Source organism: Rattus norvegicus, chromosome 2, assembly GCF_036323735.1.
Source record: "Rattus norvegicus strain BN/NHsdMcwi chromosome 2, GRCr8, whole genome shotgun sequence".
Lineage (NCBI taxonomy): Eukaryota > Metazoa > Chordata > Mammalia > Rodentia > Muridae > Rattus > Rattus norvegicus.
This window is the reverse complement of record NC_086020.1, coordinates 196182297-196202229: the sequence shown is the minus strand read 5'-3', so window position 1 is coordinate 196202229 and position 19933 is coordinate 196182297. Positions and strand designations below refer to the sequence as shown.

Genomic DNA, 19933 nt, shown 5'->3' with positions numbered 1-19933 from the left:
TTCTTGATTGCTTCTATTTCCATTTTTAATTCCTTCAACTGTTTGATTGTGTTTTCCTGGAATTCTTTCAGGGATTTTTGCGATTCCTCTCTGTAGGCTTCTACTTGTTTATTGATGTTTTCCTGTGTTTCCCTAAGTGTGTTCATGTCTTTCTTGAAGTCCTCCAGCATCATGATCAAATATGATTTTGAAACTAGATCTTGCTTTTCTGGTGTGTTTGGATATTCCATGTTTGTTTTGGTGGGAGAATTGGGCTCCGATGATGGCATGTAGTCTTGGTTTCTGTTGCTTGGGTTCCTGCGCTTGCCTCTCGCCATCAGATTGTCTCTATTGTTACTTTGTTCTGCTATTTCTGACAGTGGCTAGACTGTTCTATAAGCCTGTGTGTCAGGAGTGCTGTAGACCTGTTTTCCTCTCTTTCAGTCAGTTATGGGGACAGAGTGTTCTGCTTTCGGGCGTGTAGTTTTTCCTCTCTACAGGTCTTCAGCTGTTCCTGTGGGCCTGTGTCTTGAGTTCACCAGGCAGCTTTCTTGCAGCAGACAAGTTGGTCTTACCTGTGGTCCCGAGGCTCAAGTTTGCTCGCGGGGTGCTGCCCAAGGGCTCTCTGCGGCGGCAGCAACCAGGAAGACCTGTGCCGCCCCTTCCGGGAGCTTCAGTGCACCAGGGTTCCAGATGGCCTTTGGTGTTTTCCTCTGGCATCCGAGATGTACAGAGAGCAGTCTCTTCTGGTTTCCCAGGCTTGTCTGCCTCTCTGAAGGTTCAGCTCTCCCTCCCACGGGGTTTAGGGTGCAGAGAACTGTTTATCCGGTCTGTTTCCCTCAGGTTCCGGTGGTGTCTCAGGCAGGGGTCCTGCCGCTCCTGGGCCCTCCCCCACGGGAGCCCAGAGGCCTTATACAGTTTCCTCTTGGGCCAGGGATGTGGCCAGGGGTGGGCAGTGTTGGTGGTCTCTTCTGCTCTGCAGCCTCAGGAGTGCCCACCTGATCAGGCGCTGAGGTCTCTTTCCCACAGGGTCTGGGAGCAGAGAGCTGCTGCGGGCCCGGGATCCGCGGGCGTGGGACCTCCGGCAAACACAGGACGTGCCCGGTCCTATATGAACTCTGCCTCTGTGTGTCCTGATCTCAACAGGCAGCTCTCTTGCAGCAGACAAGTTGGTCTTACCTGTGGTCCCGAGGCTCAAGTTTGCTCGCGGGGTGCTGCCCCAGGGCCCTCGCGGGGTGCTGCCCAAGGGCCACATCAACTCTTTATAAGACTAGGTGCTTCATCTCCCACTAAGGCCAGACAAGACAGCCCAGCTAGTAGAACATAACCCACATACAGGCAACAGCTTTTGGAATAGTACCAGCTTCAGTAGTTCAGGACCCACATGAACATCAAGCTGCACAGTTGCACATCTGCTACATGTGCGCAGGGAGACCTAGATCCAACCCCTGTTGGTTGGTGGTTCAGTCTCTCTGAGCCCCCAAGGGTTCAGGTTAGTTGGCTCTGTTGGTCTTCTTATGTAGTTCCTATCCCCTTTGGGGCCACAATCCTTCCCCGTATTCTTCCATAAGATCCTTCCAAGCTCCATTCACTTATAGGTTGTGGGTGTCTCTATCTGAGTCAGCTGCTGGGTAGAGTCTCTTAGAAGGCAATGTACTCCTCTTTGCAAGCATAACAGAGTATCATTAATAGTGTCATTTCTTGTAGACAGGATAAAGTTGGGGTTGAAAATTTTGTAGCTGGGTTGGTGTCTCTATTGATCCTCTGGAGTTCCTGCTTGGCTACAGGAGGTGACCTCTTCAGGATCCGTATCCCCAATGTTGTGAGTCACAGTTAAGGTCATTCCCATTGATTCTCGGGTGCCTCATTATCCTGAGTCAATGTCAAATCCTGGAGATGCCACAACAGGAGACAATTTCCTGATAAGAACAATAATTGATAAATGAGGTGTAATGAAACTGCAAATCTTATATAAGGCAAAGGATACTGTCAATAAAACAAAACTTCAGCCTACAGATTGAGAGTCTTCACCAACACTGCATCCAACAGAGGACTAATATCCAAAATTTAGAAACTACTCAAAATTTTAGACAACAACAACTCAAATAAGCCAATTTTAAAATGGAGTACAGAGCTAAACAGAGAATTTTCAACAGAAGAATCTTGAATGGAATGTGGAAGGAGGAGAACACTTCATTGCGGGAAGGAGTGCAAACTTGTACAACCACTTGGGAAATCAAATTTTAAATTTAAATATATTTTAATCATATACTTTCCTTTCTCCAAGTCCATCAAGATCCCCTTACCACCCTCCCAATTTTAAGTTTTCTCAAAACATCAAAAACCCAATACAAGAACAATCCTGAGTTCATATTTTGATTCTGTTATTTTTCTCCTCAGAAGCTTTTCACAATTTATTCTTGGAATTGTTGTCTGTGCTTTGGAGACCATATTTAAAAGCCACTGCCCAGACCACTCTCAGAGGGCTCTCCTTATTCTTTTTTCTAGAAGATTCATAATCTCAAGTCTTGTGTTTGGCTGTTTAGTCACTGAGTTGATTTTTTAATGTGGTGTGAGACATCAGTCTATTTTGTTATTCTTCTTGCAGAAAATATGGTGCCTTTCTAGTAAGCATCTGATACATGATGCTGATCCTTCTGGTCTAGGAGCTATGTGTTTAGTAGCAAGGATGTAGACAATGTGTCACATCACTGCAATAGATAGCATGTGAAAAACAAGGGCTATATTTCTTCTTTCTTTGTCCTCTTTGGGAAGTTAATGGGGAGCGAGAACCCCAAACAACCTCAGCTACTTGTGTCAAGAAACAAGAAATAGAGGATATTCAAATGTAGAAAACATTGATCCCATGAATTGAAGGATTTGATGTATTACAATAGAGTTCTTCTTTGTGTTAAAACAAAATAAAACCTCATATCTACTAATTACCAGATTCATTCAGTTCAACCACATCAGCAAAAGGAGACTCAGATGATTTCTCCCAATAGTAATGGCACTATCATGAGTACAACTGGGTAAACATGTTCTATGATTCCAACTGGAAATAAACTCCTTTTCCAGGCTTTTGTGACAAGTATGGTCTATGCAGTTCTTGCAACAATGCTACATGAACCACTAGAAAAAAGAATGTAGTACCAAGCCCGGCACACATAGTCAGAATCTCTAAGAAATGTATGATAAACCTATAATTTAAATTTTCTCTCACAGCCCTTATTAATTCTTATGGGAGATGATATTCATAGTCAGTTTCTCAAGAATGTGTATAGTTCTAGCCTGGCAAATCTAATTGTTAAGGAAGCTGTGTAAATAATAATGTTCAATGTTTATCATTTTATACAGTAGAATAAGGCATGAGCTAATTACACTTTTAAGTTATAGCTACCATAATTACTATCAGTCACTACCCTCCCCAAAAAGATCCCCACAATTCTACAATTCAGATTTTCAGACCAGGACTTGAAACACAAGTATGCTAACACAGAGAAAGTTTGTGTTAAGGAAAGAAAATTGTGCTGGAGCATGTCCTATCATGTGAAGACAACCCCAAATAATATATTACATAACAAAGCTGCTTTAAATAAGGGGACCCATGAATTTTGAAAACATTCTTTACCTTTTGCTTTTAAGGAACATCCAGCTGAAAACCCTCCTGGCCATTGGAGGCTGGGACTTTGGACCTGCCCCATAAGTTCTCTCTAGAAAACCACTCTTTCATTTCTATCAAAAGCAAGCTAACCCAGCATGGCCTCTATTACAGTACTTCACAACATCAGAGAAGGCATTCATTCTGTTAACTCAATGAATTGACAGAAACCTTACTGATAAACAGAACATACTGGAAAGATTACTATGGCATCATATGATTAAATTCAAGTGGAAATTCGGTGACATCACCATTTAAGCATTAGCTAACTGATTTCAGGGTGCCTCTTCCTAAAGTATTTCAAGGGCACAAGGGCTCAGGAAGGTCTTATACAACTGCTTTGTCTTTTGGAGAAGTCTACTCATAAGTAAGTCTTCTTTGAGTGCACATGAACTTGGAGGGTATTTGAAGACAACATGGTAAGATAAAATAACTGGCTATCCAGAAAAACAAAAATAATTTGGGAATAGTTATAGTTGAGCATAACCAAACAAAGGAAATTCTGAGTCTTAAAGCTGACAAGAGTAGTGGTTGCAAAATAAGGGTGAGGCAAAAATAGAAAAAAAATAGAAACAAGTGTTCATCAGGTGAAAGGCTTAGAGAAGGAATTAGCCCTGTAAAGTGTTTTAATTCCAATATATTAGTATCACAGAGGCCTTACCCTGCCTTCTTTTGGTCTCCCTCAGGTTCAGTGCCATGGTCTCCACTCCTCACAACTGACAGACTTTCATTAACTCAGCCATCAAATTCCTGCACCAGTATGGGTTTGATGGAGTGAACCTGGACTGGCAGTTCCCTGCGTCTCAAGGGAGCCCAGCTAAGGGCAAGCATCTCTCCACTGTCCTGATGCAGGTGAGGAAAGCAGGAAAAGAAGGAAATGTCTTCAACTCTACAAGACTCAAAGTCTGTTCCTTCCAAGAAAAATTGGGGGGGGGGTTATAGAGTAAACTCAAGCTCAACTGAATTTAGAATTATAATATCTTAGCAATAGCAAAGGTTCTTCTTTATGGAGTATCTATCCATTCACTAAGTTATATTCTAAATATATCACATTGTTCTTAAAAATGATTTCTATTCACATATAACATGTTTTGGTTCTTTGAGAATATTGTACATTGTATTTTGATCATATCATCATCTCCCTTGTCTCCTCCCAGATCCATCCCTAATTCCATATCCATCTAACTTTGTATAATAAACATACGTACACATGCATACACACACACACACACACACACACACACACACACACACAAAACTAACCCCAATTAGTGCTACCTTATACTCTTGAGTATACAACCATCCACTGGAGCATGTCTCACCTATCAGGGACCACACCCTTAAGGAAAGCTAACTTCTGAAAGCTATCAGTTACCAATAATTCCTCCACTAGGAAAAGAATTTCTTGACTCCTGCTCCACTCTATGCTAGGCTTTTGTCTGATCAAGTTTACATAGATCTCCATTTTGAGTGTTCTATAATAAAATTACCACAAGCATTATGGTCTTTATTCTATAGATAGACAACCAAGAATAAAACCACCTGTTCTATATGACTACAGACTTAAATTCTGAGAACAATTACACAAGACTGTCTAGTGTTAATAGAGTAACATGCCCTGTGGCATGTATTGGGTTTAGGCTTTAAATATGAATAAAGCAAAGTCTTTAATTTAAAGAACACACACTGTGAACTTTGCTGATCCCCGCCCGCAGCTCACTGTTCCCAAACCCCTTGGGAGAGAGAGCTTACTGCCCGGATAGGTGGGCACTCCTGAGACTGCAGAACGGGAGAGACCACCAATACTGCCCACCCCTGCCCACATCCCTGGCCCAAGAGGAAACTGTATATGGCCTCTGGGAACCGGAACATAGGGGCACTGGAGCTGCAGGTCCCCTGCGCTGGGATCTGAAGGGACCGGATCAACAGTTCTCTGCACCAAAATCCCGTGGGAGGGAGAGCTAAACCTTCAGAGGGGCAGACACGCATGGGAAGCTAGAAGACCCTACACTCTGCTCACATTTCTGACTCCAGAGGAAAACACCTAACGCCATCTGGGACCCTGGTGCACGGGGGCTCCTGGAAAAGGCAGCGCAGGCCCTCCTGGTTGCCACCCTCATGGAGAGCTCAAAAGCAATACCCCATGAGCAAACTTGAGCCACGGAACCACAGATAAGACCAACTTTTCTGCTCCATGCAACGTGCCTGGTGAACTCAGGACACAGGCCCACAGGAATAGCTGAAGACCAGTAGACAGGAAAGACTACACGCTTAAAAGCAGAACACTCTGTTCCCATAACTGGCTGAAAGAAAACAGGAAAACAGGTCTACAGCACTCCTGACACACAGGCCTATAGGACAGTCTAGCCACTGTCAGAAATAGCAGAACAAAGTAACACCAGAGATAATCTGATGGCAAGAGGCAAGGGCAGGAACCCAAGTAACAGAAACCAAGACTACATGGCATCAACGGAGCCCAATTCTCCCACCAAAACAAACACTGAATATCCATCCAAACACACTAGAAAAGCAAGATCTAGATTTAAAATCATATTTGATCATGATGCTGGAGGACTTAAAGAAAGACATGAAGAACTCCCTTAGAGAAACTCAGAAAAACATAAATAAACAAGTACAAGCCTATAGAGAGGAATCACAAAAATCCCTGAAAGAATTCCAGGAAAACACAATGAAACAGTTGAAGGGATTAAAAATGGAAATAGAAGCAATCAAGAAAGAACACAGGGAAACAACCATGGATATAGAAAACCAAAAGAATAGAAAAGGAGCCATAGATACAAGCATCACCAACAGAATACAAGAGATAGAAGACAGAATCTCAGGAGCAGAAGATTCCATAAATCATCAACACAACTGTCAAAGATAATGTAAAACGGAAAAAGCTACTGGCCCAAAACATACAGGAAATCCAGGACTCAATGAGAAGATCAAACTTAAGGATAATAGGTATAGAAGAGAGTGAAGACTCCCAGCTCAAAGGACCAGTAAATATCTTCAACAAAATCATAGAAGAAAACTTCCCTAACCTAAAAAAAGAGATACCCATAGACATACAAGAAGCCTACAGAACTCCAAATAGATTGGACCAGAAAAGAAACACCTCCCGTCACATAATTGTCAAAACACCAAACGCACAAAATAAAGAAAGAATATTAAAAGCAATAAGGGAAAAAGGTCAAGTAACATATAAAGGCTGACCTATCAGAATCACACCAGACTTTTCGCCAGAAACTATGAAGGCCAGAAGATCCTGGACTGATGTCATACAGACCCTAAGAGAACACAAATGCCAGCCCAGGTTACTGTATCCAGCAGAACTCTCAATTAACATTGATGGAGAAACCAAGATATTCCATGACAAAACCAAATTTACACAATATCTTTCTACAAATCCAGCACTACAAAGGATACTAAAGGATAAAGCCCAACATAAGGAGGCAAGCTATACCCTAGAAGAAGCAAGAAACTAATCGTCTTGGCAACAAAAGAAAGAGAATGAAAGCACACAAACATAACCTCACATCCAAATATGAATATAAAGGGAAACAATAATCACTATTCCTTAATATCTCTCAATATCAATGGCCTCAACTCCCCAATAAAAAGAAATAGATTAACAAACTGGATACGCAACGAGGACCCTGCATTCTGCTGCCTACAGGAAACACACCTCAGAGACAAAGACAGACACTACCTCAGAGTGAAAGGCTGGAAAACAACTTTCCAAGCAAATGGTCAGAAGAAGCAAGCTGGAGTAGCCATTCTAATATCAAATAAAATCAATTTCCGATGAAAAGTCATCAAAAAAAGATAACGAAGGACACTTCATATTCATCAAAGGAAAAATCCACCAAGATGAACTCTCAATTCTAAATATCTATGCCCCAAATACAAGGGCACCTACATACGTAAAAGAAACCTTACTACAGCTCATAACACACATTGCACCTCACACAAATTATTGTGGGAGATTTCAACACCCCACTCTCATCAATGGACAGATCATGGAAACAGAAATTAAACAGTGATGTCGATAGACTAAGAGAACTCATGAGCCAAATGGACTTAACGGATATTTATAGAACATTCTATCCTAAAGCAAAAGGATATACCTTCTTCTCAGCTCCTCATGGTACTTTCTCCAAAATTGACCATATAATTGGTCAAAAAACGGGCCTCAACAGGTACAGAAAGATAGAAATAATCCCATGCGTGCTATCGGACCACCACAGCCTAAAACTGGTCTTCAATAACAATAAGGGAAGAATGCCCACATATATGTGGAAATTGAACAATGCTCTACTCAATGATAACCTGGTCAAGGAAGAAATAAAGAAAGAAATTAAAAACTTTTTAGAATTTAATGAAAATGAAGGTACAACATACCCAAACTTACAGGACACAATGAAAGCTGTGCTAAGAGGAAAACTCGTAGCGCTGAGTGCCTGCAGAAAGAAACAGGAAAGAGCGTATGTCAGCAGCTTGACAGCACACCTAAAAGCTCTAGAACAAAAAGAAGCAAATACACCCAGGAGGAGTAGAAGGCAGGAAATAATCAAACTCAGAGCTGAAATCAACCAAGTAGAAACAAAAAGGACCATAGAAAGAATCAACAGAACCAAAAGTTGGTTCTTTGAGAAAATCAACAAGATAGATAAACCCTTAGCCAGACTAAGGAGATGACACAGAGAGTGTTTACAAATTAACAAAATCAGAAATGAAAAGGGAGACATAACTACAGATTCAGAGGAAATTCAAAAAATCATCAGATCTTACTACAAAAACCTATATTCAACAAAACTTGAAAATCTTCAGGAAATGGACAATTTCCTAGACAGATACCAGGTATCGAAGTTAAATCAGGAACAGATACACCAGGTAAAAAACCCCATAACTCCTAAGGAAATAGAAGCAGTCATTAAAGTTCTCCCAACCAAAAAGAGCCCAGGTCCAGACGGGTTTAGTGCAGAATTCTATCAAACCTTCATAGAAGACCTCATATCAATATTATCCAAACTATTCCACAAAATTGAAACAGATGGAGCCCTACCGAATGCCTTCTACGAAGCCACAATTACTCTTATACCTAAACCACACAAAGACCCAACAAAGAAAGAGAACTTCAGACCAATTTCCCTTATGAATATCGATGCAAAAATACTCAATAAAATTCTGGCAAACCAAATCCAAGAGCACATCAAAACAATCATCCACCATGATCAAGTAGGCTTCATCCCAGGCATGCAGGATGGTTTAATATACGGAAATAAATCAACGTGAACCATTATATAAACAAACTGAAAGAACAGAACCACATGATCATTTCATTAGATGCTGAGAAAGCATTTGACAAAATTCAACACCCCTTCATGATAAAAGTCCTGGAAAGAATAGGAATTCAAGGCCCATACCTAAACATAGTAAAAGCCATATACAGCAATCCAGTTGCTAACATTAAACTAAATGGAGAGAAACTTGAAGCAATCCCACTAAAATCAGGGACTAGACAAGGCTGCCCACTCTCTCCCTACTTATTCAATATAGTTCTTGAAGTTCTAGCCAGAGCAATCAGACAACAAAAGGAGATCAAGGGGATACAGATCAGAAAAGAAGAGGTCAAAATATCACTATTTGCAGAAGACATGATAGTATATTTAAGTGATCCCAAAAGTTCCACCAGAGAACTACTAAACCTGATAAACAACTTCAGCAAAGTGAATGGGTCCCCAGCTCCGAAAAAAAGAACCAAAAAAAAAAGAGAGAGAGAGAGAAACAAGCTGAGAAAGAAATTAGGGAAATGACACCCTTCATAATCATCCCAAATAATATAAAATAACTCGGTGTGACTTTAACCAAGCAAGTAAAAGATCTGTACAATAAGAACTTCAAGCCTCTGAAGAAAGAAATAGAAGAAGACCTCAGAAGATGGAAAGATCTCCCATGCTCATGGATTGGCAGGATTAATATAGTAAAAATGGCCACTTTACCAAAAGAGATCTACAGATTCAATGCAATCCCCATCAAAATACCAATCCAATTGTTCAGAAACTTAGACAGAATAATTTGCAAATTCATCTGGAATAACAAAAAACCCAAGATAGCTAAAACTATCTTCAACAATAAAAGGACTTCAGGGGGAATCACTATCCCTGAACTCAAGCAGTATTACAGAGCAATAGTGATAAAAACTGCATGGTATTGGTAAAGAGACAGACAGATAGACCAATGGAATAGAATTGAAGACCCAGAAATGAACCCACACATCTATGGTCACTTGATTTTTGACAAAGGAGACAAAACCATCCAATGGAAAAAAGATAGCACTTTCAGCAAATGGTGCTGGTTCAACTGGAGGTCAACATGTAGAAGAATGCAAATAGATCCATGCTTATCACCCTGTACACAGCTTAAGTCCAAGTGGATCAAGGACCTCCACATCAAAGCAGATACACTCAAACTAATAGAAGAAAAAGTGGGGAAGCATCTCAAACACATGGGCACTGGAGAAAATTTCCTGAACAAAACACCAATCGCTTATGCTCTAAGATCAAGAATCGACAAATGGGATCTCATAAAACTGCAAAGCTTCTGTAAGGCAAAGGACACTGTGGTTAGGAAAAAACGGCAACCAACAGATTGGGAAAAGATCTTTACCAATCCTACAACAGATAGAGGCCTTATATCCAAAATATACAAAGAACTCAAGAAGTTAGACCGCAGGGAGAAAAATAACCCTATTAAAAAATGATGTTCAGAGCTAGACAAAGAATTTACAGCTGAGGAATGCCGAATGGCTGAGAAACACCTAAAGAAATGTTCAACATCTTTAGTCATAAGGGAAATGCAAATCAAAACAACCCTGAGATTTCACCTCACACCAGTGAGAATGGCTAAGATCAAAAACTCAGGTGACAGCAGATGCTGGCGAGGATGTGGAGAAAGAGGAACACTCCTCCATTGTTGGTGGGATTGCAGACTGGTAAAACCATTCTGGAAATCAGTCTGGAGGTTCCTCAGAAAATTGGACATTGAACTGCTTGAGGACCCAGCTATACCTCTCTTGGGCATATACCCAAAAGATGCCCCAACATATAACAAAGACACATGCTCCACTATGTTCATAGCAGCCTTATTTATAATAGCCAGAAGCTGGAAAGAACCCAGATGCCCTTCAACAGAGGAATGGATACAGAAAATGTGGTACATCTACACAATGGAATATTACTCAGCTATCAAAAACAATGATTTTATGAAATTCATAGGCAGATGGATGGAATTGGAAAATATCATCCTGAGTGAGGTAACCCAATCACAGAAAAACACACATGGTATGCACTCATTGATAAGTGGCTATTAGCCCAAATGCTTGAATTGCCCTAGAGGCACAGAACACATGAAACTCAAGACGGATGATCAAAATTCGAATGCTTCACTCCTTCTTTAAAAGGTGAACAAGAATACACTTGGCAGGGAATAGGGCGGCAAAGTTTAAAACAGAGGCAGAAGGAACACCCATTCAGAGCCTGCCCCACATGTGGCCCATACATATACAGCCACCCAATTAGACAGGATGAAGCAAAGAAGTGCAGGCTGACAGGAACTGGATGTAGATCTCTCCTGAGAGACACACCCAGAATACAGCAAATACGTAGGCGAATGCCAGCAGCAAACCACTGAACTGAGAACGGGAACCCCGTTGAAGGAATCAGAGAAAGAACTGAAAGAGCTTGAAGGGGCTTGAGACCCCAAAAGTACAACAATGTCAAGCAACCAGAGCTTCCAGGGACTAAGCCACTACCCAAAGACTATACATGGACTGACCCTGGGCTCCAACCTCAAAGGTAGCAATGAATAGCCTAGTAAGAGCACCAGTGGAAGGGGAAGCCCTTGGTCCTGCCAAGACTGAACCCCCAGTGAACGTTATTGTTGGGGGAAGGGTGGTAATGGGGGGAGGTTGGGGAGGGGAACACCCATATTGAAGGGGATGGGGAGGGGATAAGGGAATGTTGGCTGGGAAACCGGGAAAGGGAATAACAATTGAAATGTAAATAAGAAATACTCGTTACTACAGAAAAAAGATAATAATAATAACGTAAAAAGAAAAGAAACGGGAGGTTGGGGATTTAGCTCAGTGGTAGAGCGCTTGCCTAGCAAGCGCAAGGCCCTGGGTTTGGTCCACAGCTCCGAAAAATAGAAAAGAAAAAAAAAAAAAAGAAACCATACACAAAGGTGATTATCTTTAAAGAGACTACCAGGTAAAAAATTTAAATAAGCAAAATCATAAGGGGAAGGGAAAGAAGACATCATAACTGACACCTCAGAAATGTGAACCATTGCAAGAGCTTGTTGTAAAATTATTACATGCCAACTAATGGAATAATCTAGAAGAAATTAATAGACTCTTAAAAATGTACCATCCACCAAGACTGTCTTGGGACAAAACAGCAAATGTACAAAAACAAAAACAAAAATAAAACCAGTGGTGCATCAGTAAAAACAGAAAAGAAAAAAGAAAAAGAACATACACTGTGAGGTGGAAGACTAAAACACAATCAACAGCTGCACACCCATATGATAAAAGTCTGCAGAGTACAAAAGAAACCCAGAGAAGTTTGTGTGAGGCGGGAGCAGAAAGATCTTCCCCAGGAAGTGCCTAATCTCAATCTTGGAAAATCACTGGTGTCCACAATTCGGTCACAATGGACCTGTCACAAATAAAGACACTGAGATCAGTGATCACATGACTGGAAGAAATACTGAGTTTGTACAGGAAGCAAGAATCTATTCATGTGGGTCCTTTGGTTAAAGAATTGGGAATGCTCCCTCAAGACAATTGGGAATCCTCTGAAAGGTTGTATACAGTGAAGAAACAAGACCAAACTTTTGGTTTTGACCTATTTCTCTAACATTAGCCACAAAAAACTGTAGAGTAAGCAGGCAAAGCTCCAATGGAATAAATTAAGGGACAGACAATAAGAGGAAAGCTATGCTTTTACACTGAGAGAAAGAGGGCAGATATAAGGAGACATTTGAAGACAGAAATTTGTAAGACATGGGGATCAAGTTTAAGTAAAAAAAAATATAGATTAGCCCCAGCTCTCTGGCTTAGAGGACTATGAGGTCATAAATATGTTAAGGTGATAAATATAACAAAGAGGAGGCTTGGAGGAAGAAAACCGGTTCCTGTACCTCTAAACTTAGTGACTATGACGTGTCTGAGTGGTCAGAATGCATTGGATAAATACAGATCTAGAGTTCATGAGAAAGAACTTTACTTGATGGACTGGTATTATCAGCAAGAGAGATAAACACCAAGTAAAAGAAATAGATTATGAAATCAAAGACCATGGATGGCTTTTAATTTATCCCACTCTTTTATCTTTGACTCCTTTTGGCAGATTGCATTACCACTGTTCTGTATCCAAAGAGACAGACCATTTCCATACAGCCCCATACACTAGATCATCGGCCAGAATCTGTGTAGTTGCAACGCAAAGTAATACTGAATCAACCTGCTTATTTTTATCCAAAAGCGCTTATTATCAGATACAGTAATTCCTTTATTTTCTGTTTCTTTTATTCTTTAACAATCTTACATAAAAATAAATATACTTAGATCATATTCATTACCTTCTCCACCACTACACCTTTCCAATTCTCCCTAGACTTTTTAATCCCACTCTCAACTTGAGGGTTTTGATTTTGAGTCCAATGACTGCTATTTACATGTGTGTGCCTCCATCTACTGGAGCATATGCAAACTACCATGGACTATACCATTGAGGAAAACTGATTCTCTTTTCCATCATTTCCAATAGCTCCTCAACTAAAGGTGAGATCTCCTGAGATCCTTTCCTCTCCATACTGGTGTCAACTGGCTAGATCTTGTGCTGGTCTTGTGTAGACAGCCACAACTGTTGTGAATTTGTGGCTGCAACAGACCCATCATAGCCAAAGACATTATTTTTCAATAATATTCCCCAACCTCTGGCTCTTACAATATTTCCTCCCCTTTTCTCCAATGTTACCTGAGCCTTTGGAAGATGAGTTGTGATCCAAATAGTTCCTTTAAGGCATAACACTCCATGGTCAATTCTCTGCATTTTCACCAACTGTGAATCTGTATTAACTATCATTTGCATTTGCATAAAGAAGCTTCCCTGGTGAGATATGAGAGTTGCACTAATCTGTGGATACAAAGGTAAGTTACTTAGGCAGTTTGATACCATTTTCCTTAAGAAGACAGTATTAGTAGGTTCTATGAATCCCCATTTACAGATTCTTGGCCATTTTAACAGTATGAGGCATGAGTTCCTCTCTGTGGGGGAGGTGTTAAGTTCAGTGTTGATTACCGTCATAACATTCATGCCCATGTTGCACGAGTTGGCATATCTTTCCAAGCCAGTTGTTACTGCAGCTCATAAGAGCTACATATCTGGGTAAGCCTTTTAATGACTTTTCTCACCACCAGCCTTCAACGTACCTTTTGATAGACATCAGGGAAGTATTTCTAGGTCACTACTAACTTGACTTTTCTACATTCTATGAGCAAAGTGTGTGGTGCTCTTAGTAGGGGATCTCATCAAGTTCTATGGGAAACCAGCAGCAATGGCAATAGGCTGTATTGTCCTGTGAGTCTCTGGGAGCCCCTGACGAACTACTTGAAGACTAGTATTCCATATGTGGCACTGGGTTTTTTAATAATCTATGGCTTCTGGGAGGAGCCTTACACTATCATTTATGTAGGTAACTCCAATTAAGCTTTTATGTTGTTGCTATATTTTAGGAATCTTACAAAATAGTTGGTTTCCACATGGTTTTGCCAAATATCCTTAAGTATTAGTTAATCTTCCTCTTACCCCTTCTGTACACTGCACTAACATTCAACTCCACACTTAATACTTCTCCATTATTCTTCCTTTTCCCCTCCAGACTGTTTTCTACTATTCTATGCCCCATCTTTTGGTCTCTTTTATTCTTCTCTATACCCCAATGTCCCTTTCTAGTTTCCTAGCTTCTGCAGATTATCTCTATTTTTAATTAAAACATGTCTCCAGAAAAAAGTTACAGTTCTGCCCACAAAAAACAGCATAAGGTCAGAAACATTGTAATATATGGGGTTAATATTTGAAGACAGCTCTAACACCCTTCTGATAATGCCTCTTCATCCAATAAAATGTCCTAGTCTCGTGACCATTTGTATGCATGGCAATTTCCATGGGCATTCTGTTGGAAGGTGACCTAGCACTCCCAAATAATGCAACTATAAGAGTTGGCCCCAGTAGCTCTTATTAAAACTAGAGTCACACAAAGTACAGGTAGATTATTACCAGGCACTGAACTGTACCTGTCATCCAGTCACCTCCACCGTCTTTCTTAGATAACTTTGCATTGCATTTGATGAGATGTTGGTCCTAAGACATACTTCAGCTACTGAGAAAGTAGAAGGAACTTTCTCCTCCACTGAAATCTGGACATAGGGAACTACCACAAATGATGCTTCAGAATGTGGTGATGGTGGCAGAGCTATCAGTCATCTCAGACCTAGCTTTTGGATGACAAGCTACTAATTTAAGATGGGACAGAGTGAAGTTTTCTAAGCACTGTGAATATTAGATGACTATTCTATTGACAGAATAATGTAAAACAAAATATAAAAGTACTTTTTAAAAATATATACTTATGTTATTAGAGGGGCTGAAATGAATGTGTACTTTAATATTCTGTAGAAAATACGTGAAGCTTTTGAACTGGAAGCCACTGAGAACAATAGCCCCAGGCTGATGGTCACTGCCATAGTAGCTGGTGTCATTTCCACCATCCAATCTGTCTATGAGGTCCCTCAATTATCACAGTAAGTGGTCTACCTTATTCTGAAACTCCTGTAGGAGTATAAGCGAAGGATCTTAATTCTTGGAATGTTTTGCTATGCATGAGCTTTGTTTACAGCCTTTGAATGGATTCATTTTTCTGACATCAGTGTGACAAATGAAATTATTTAAAAAACAACCTTCATCCACAGCTCCCTAGACTATATCCAGGTCATGACTTACAATCTCCATGGCTCCCAAGATGGTTACACTGAGGAAAACAGCCCACTCTACAAGTCCCTAAATGACACTGGCACCAACACCTTCCTCAATGTGGTAAGACTTTACACAGATACAAATGCAGACTACAGAAATGGTCCAGATTATAAAAGATTCATCACAAAATAAAAAACAAATTTTGAGTATGCAATATTCTTCTATACCACATTAACTACAACTTCAGTGAAGTATTTTGGAAAGAAAACTAATAAATTATGAATATATAATTTGAGCACTGAGAACATGGAAGTAATATAACCTAGCACAGGTCGCCAGCTACCTGGGGCCTATAACTAACCTTCTGTTACTGCATGACCTACTGGAATGAAAATGGGACAGCACCTGAGAAGCTCATTGTTGAATTCCCAGCATATGGACAAACCTTCACCCCGAGTGACCCCTCCAACACTGGAATAAGTGTCCCTACTGCTAATGCTGGTACACTAGGGCCCTACACAGAGGAGCCTGTCACCTGGGCCTATTATGAGGTCAGTAGGTTGTCTGTACAGTGCTCTATTTCAGGTCCAGAGCTGTACTGTAGTCTGGAGGTTGATGGATAGAAATCAATTGTTTATTGTGTTCAGTATCTATCTGCTCTAAGCAGAGCATCATTCCAAATTCATAAAAGTATTACATTTTTAACCTATATTTAATAAAATGAGGAGTTCTTAATATACAATATCTCTCCATACAACAGACAACATTCTTAAGTCTATTTATATGGAAAAATAAAGGAATAAATAAACATATTCCTATATTACTACAGATTCTAAAACTCCAACCCTAAATATTGATGGTAAATGAGCATTTGAAAAATAGCATGAGCTGAGGATGTTACTCAACAGTCTAGCTCTTATCTTATGGTCCTGGTTTCAGTTTCTAAAACCATACACTTCTAAATGTATCGTAGTATACAATTATATGCCCCAAATACTTCTCTCAGCTATGTTGCCTCACATCTGTAATATTAGCTTTCAGAAGGCAGAGTCAAAGGATTCCACAGGTTGAAGTCTTAGCTATAGTCTCTTTGGTATGAGACTCTATAACAAAAAGCAAACAAATGATCAAATGAGTCATTTGTTTGGATAAGGATAAGGATCGGTTGCAGAGTACTTATATAGCATGGGCAATACCATGAGTTTCATCCCCAGCATCACAAAAAGAGAAATATTTCAATCCTCTTAACTCCAAATAAAACCCACTAGAAAAGTAAGGAAAACCATCCCCACTAGATACATACATTAAAGGAAGAAAAAAATGGTGTATCTTTGTCTCTTACGTGACATAATATTTAGATAATCTTTATCTCTTGGACTGTATCTCTTGAAGATTTGCACCTTCCTGAATGATGGAGCCACCGAGGCCTGGGGTCCAGGAAGTACCCTATGCCTATCAGGGTAACAAATTGGTTGGCTATGATAATGTCAAGAGTCTTCACATCAAGGTAAAGTCGGGCATTTGGGTGTTCTGAGGCCTCAACCCTGAATTTCAAGAGATCAAATGATCTTATTATCCTCTGCCCTCCAACAGCCAAATGGCTTAAACAAAATAACCTGGAAGGGTCCATGCTATGGACCCTTGACATGGATGATTTCACTGGCTCTTTCTGTAACCAGGGCCAGTTCCCTCTGACCTCTACCCTGAAGAGTGCTCCTGAAGTTCACAGTACAAGTATGTAACACCAGGGACATGCTAATGGTATGCAAACATCCCTCCATAAACTCAAAGGGAGCCTTGATGTGCCTATATCCATTGCCAAGGGAGATTTTTCCTACTTCCCACTATGCTTGCCCAAATAAGAGTCATTGCGCCTTCCTCAACTTCCATGCCAAGGATGGGATGCCTCTAGAGAAAACCAGACATACTTAGAAGCAGGATCCAGGTCTGATAAGTCTTTGAGGTGTTCAGCAGTCTACATAAATTGTGCTGACTTTAACCATAAACATACATGTCTCTATGGGGCTGTTCTTTGATATCGCACTTACCTCTCTCTCTGGGGAGATTTAACAGAAAAAAACAAAACTACTCTCATGTTACTATACAGATTTTTCTTTATATCAAAGCTTATTTGTACCTGAATCTTTTTTTCACATAGTAGGTACTCAATAAGTATATTTTAATGACTTGTTTGGAGAAAAAAAATGACTTTTTTTTTCATTCCAAGTCCAGCTGGCTTTGAGGCAAGATAGGAAGACAGGGAAATGTGTATGAGAGTATGGGTTGATATAATGTCTTAAACTCTGAGCATAGAATATTTCTCTGATCTAACCCATAATCAAGGCCTCCATGTTCACACTTTACTTCTAGCAGAAACTCACCTTCTCATGAGGGCCCCAACTCACCACTCTGTGCTGTGTTTCTTAGGTTGCATGGCCTCTGTTTCAGATCTTCAGCAAGTAAATGTTCCTCTATACAGTGAGAATAGGAACTGGAAGAGAGACTCTGAGGCAGTGGATTCTGTGTCACCGGTGCCAAGAGAATAATCAAAATGCCTTCTGGCATGGCTCAAATGGAATCTCATTCCAACACAACTTCCAAATGGACCCTGTCCTCAAAATGACGTGGTATGAAGAAGCTAGGCATGGACATGTCCCTATCAGCTTTTTCCAGGGCTCTGAAGTCTCCTTTGCTCCTTGCAAAGCTCATCTTGAATTGAATTACCCTCAGTACTAAAAATGAAATTAACAGTCAAAACATGAATTCCCTGGGGTTGTCTCTCTCTCTCTCTCTCTCTCTCTCTCTCTCTCTCTCTCTCTTTCTCTCTCTCTGTGTGTGTGGGGGGGTGGGAGGGAGGGAAGGAAGGAGGGAGGGAGGGAGAGAGAGAGAGAGAGAGAGAGAGAGAGAGAGAGAGAGAGAGGAGAATATTTGGCAAAAACGTTTTCTCAACATGAAAACACCATCTTACTCCAGTAAAACATAGAAACAGTGTGAGCATGGAGCCAGCACCCTACCTATAGTCTTCCACCTGCTTGTGTACATCTGCATGATGGCTGTAAGGAAAAAATAGCTAGATTTCAGTGCACAGGACAAGATGAGGACTTTTATAAATGTCTGTAACCTAGTAACCACTCTCAGGAAGGAACCACCATGACTCCTGGACTCCTGAGCATATGCAGGACAGCCTGGTTTGTCCAAAACTGGAAGCCCAAACAGACATCATTCTACTTCTTCTGAAGGTCAAGCATTGCTCTAATGTTTGCAGGATTAGCAGCTGTGCAGTAGACTCATTATGGAGATACAGTGAATGCATCATAGAGTCTGCCCAGAAAATGAGCTAGCAAGATCTTATCTTGTGAACATGTGCTGTACTTAAAACAGTGGTGGCTGCCAGGTGCACCCCTCATATGGTTATCCAATTGACAGGTCATTAGACTAAATGGAGCAATCTAATATCATCTCCTTGAATTACAACTGAGGACAAGGACTGTTGATCTGTTATTCACTAAGAGTGACAGAATCTGTAATGTGTAAACTCAGGAGCTATAGAGGGGTTTGTACATAAGGAGAAGTGACGGATGCTTTAACTGCAACAGCTAGAATGTAAGACTAAGTGAACGCACTTATCAGTAGCCTCATAGCTCCTTCACAATGCCAGATGTGTTTCTGCCCTTAGAGTCTATGAAACTCCACTACAAATAAGCAAATCTCCTTACTCCTTAAAGCGCTCAAGTGTGTTACTCTTACAGTTAAAGTTGTCTTCATTATTAAGAATACTTTTGTGTTTTATTTTCCTCTAGCACCGACTGTATAGTCACCTTATGTGTCAAATTATTTTTTTCTTTCATTCCTTGCCTTTTTCAAATGTTACTAATTTTTATTTCTGATTTATGTACATATATTCAATATATCTTTTTCAATAATTTATTTATTTTTATTCTCTTAACATCCCAATTACATCTCCCCCCTCCTCTCCTCCAAATCTACCCTCCTCCCACAGCCCCCTCCCCTCATAACCCCACCCTGAGACACCTAGTCCCAGCTCTTCCTCTCCCACTGAGACCCAACCAGGCAGTTTAGGTAGGAGAAGAAAATCCAATGGTAGGTTCCTTGCCTTTTATAATAGATCTCCCTGTATAGCCCAAACGGGTCTCAAAATCTGGGGCTCAGTGATCCTTTCACTTAAACCTCTCAAGCAGTTGTAACTACAAGCAGATTCCACTACTTCCTGTTCAAATTGCAACTA

At 40.5% G+C, this 19933-nt stretch overlaps 1 pseudogene; it reads left to right on the top strand.

Moving 5' to 3' along the window:
• Positions 1 to 17497, top strand: part of Chia-ps1 (chitinase, acidic, pseudogene 1) — a 242906-nt pseudogene extending 225409 nt beyond the window's left edge.
• The last annotated feature ends 2436 nt before the right edge of the window (positions 17498 to 19933 follow it).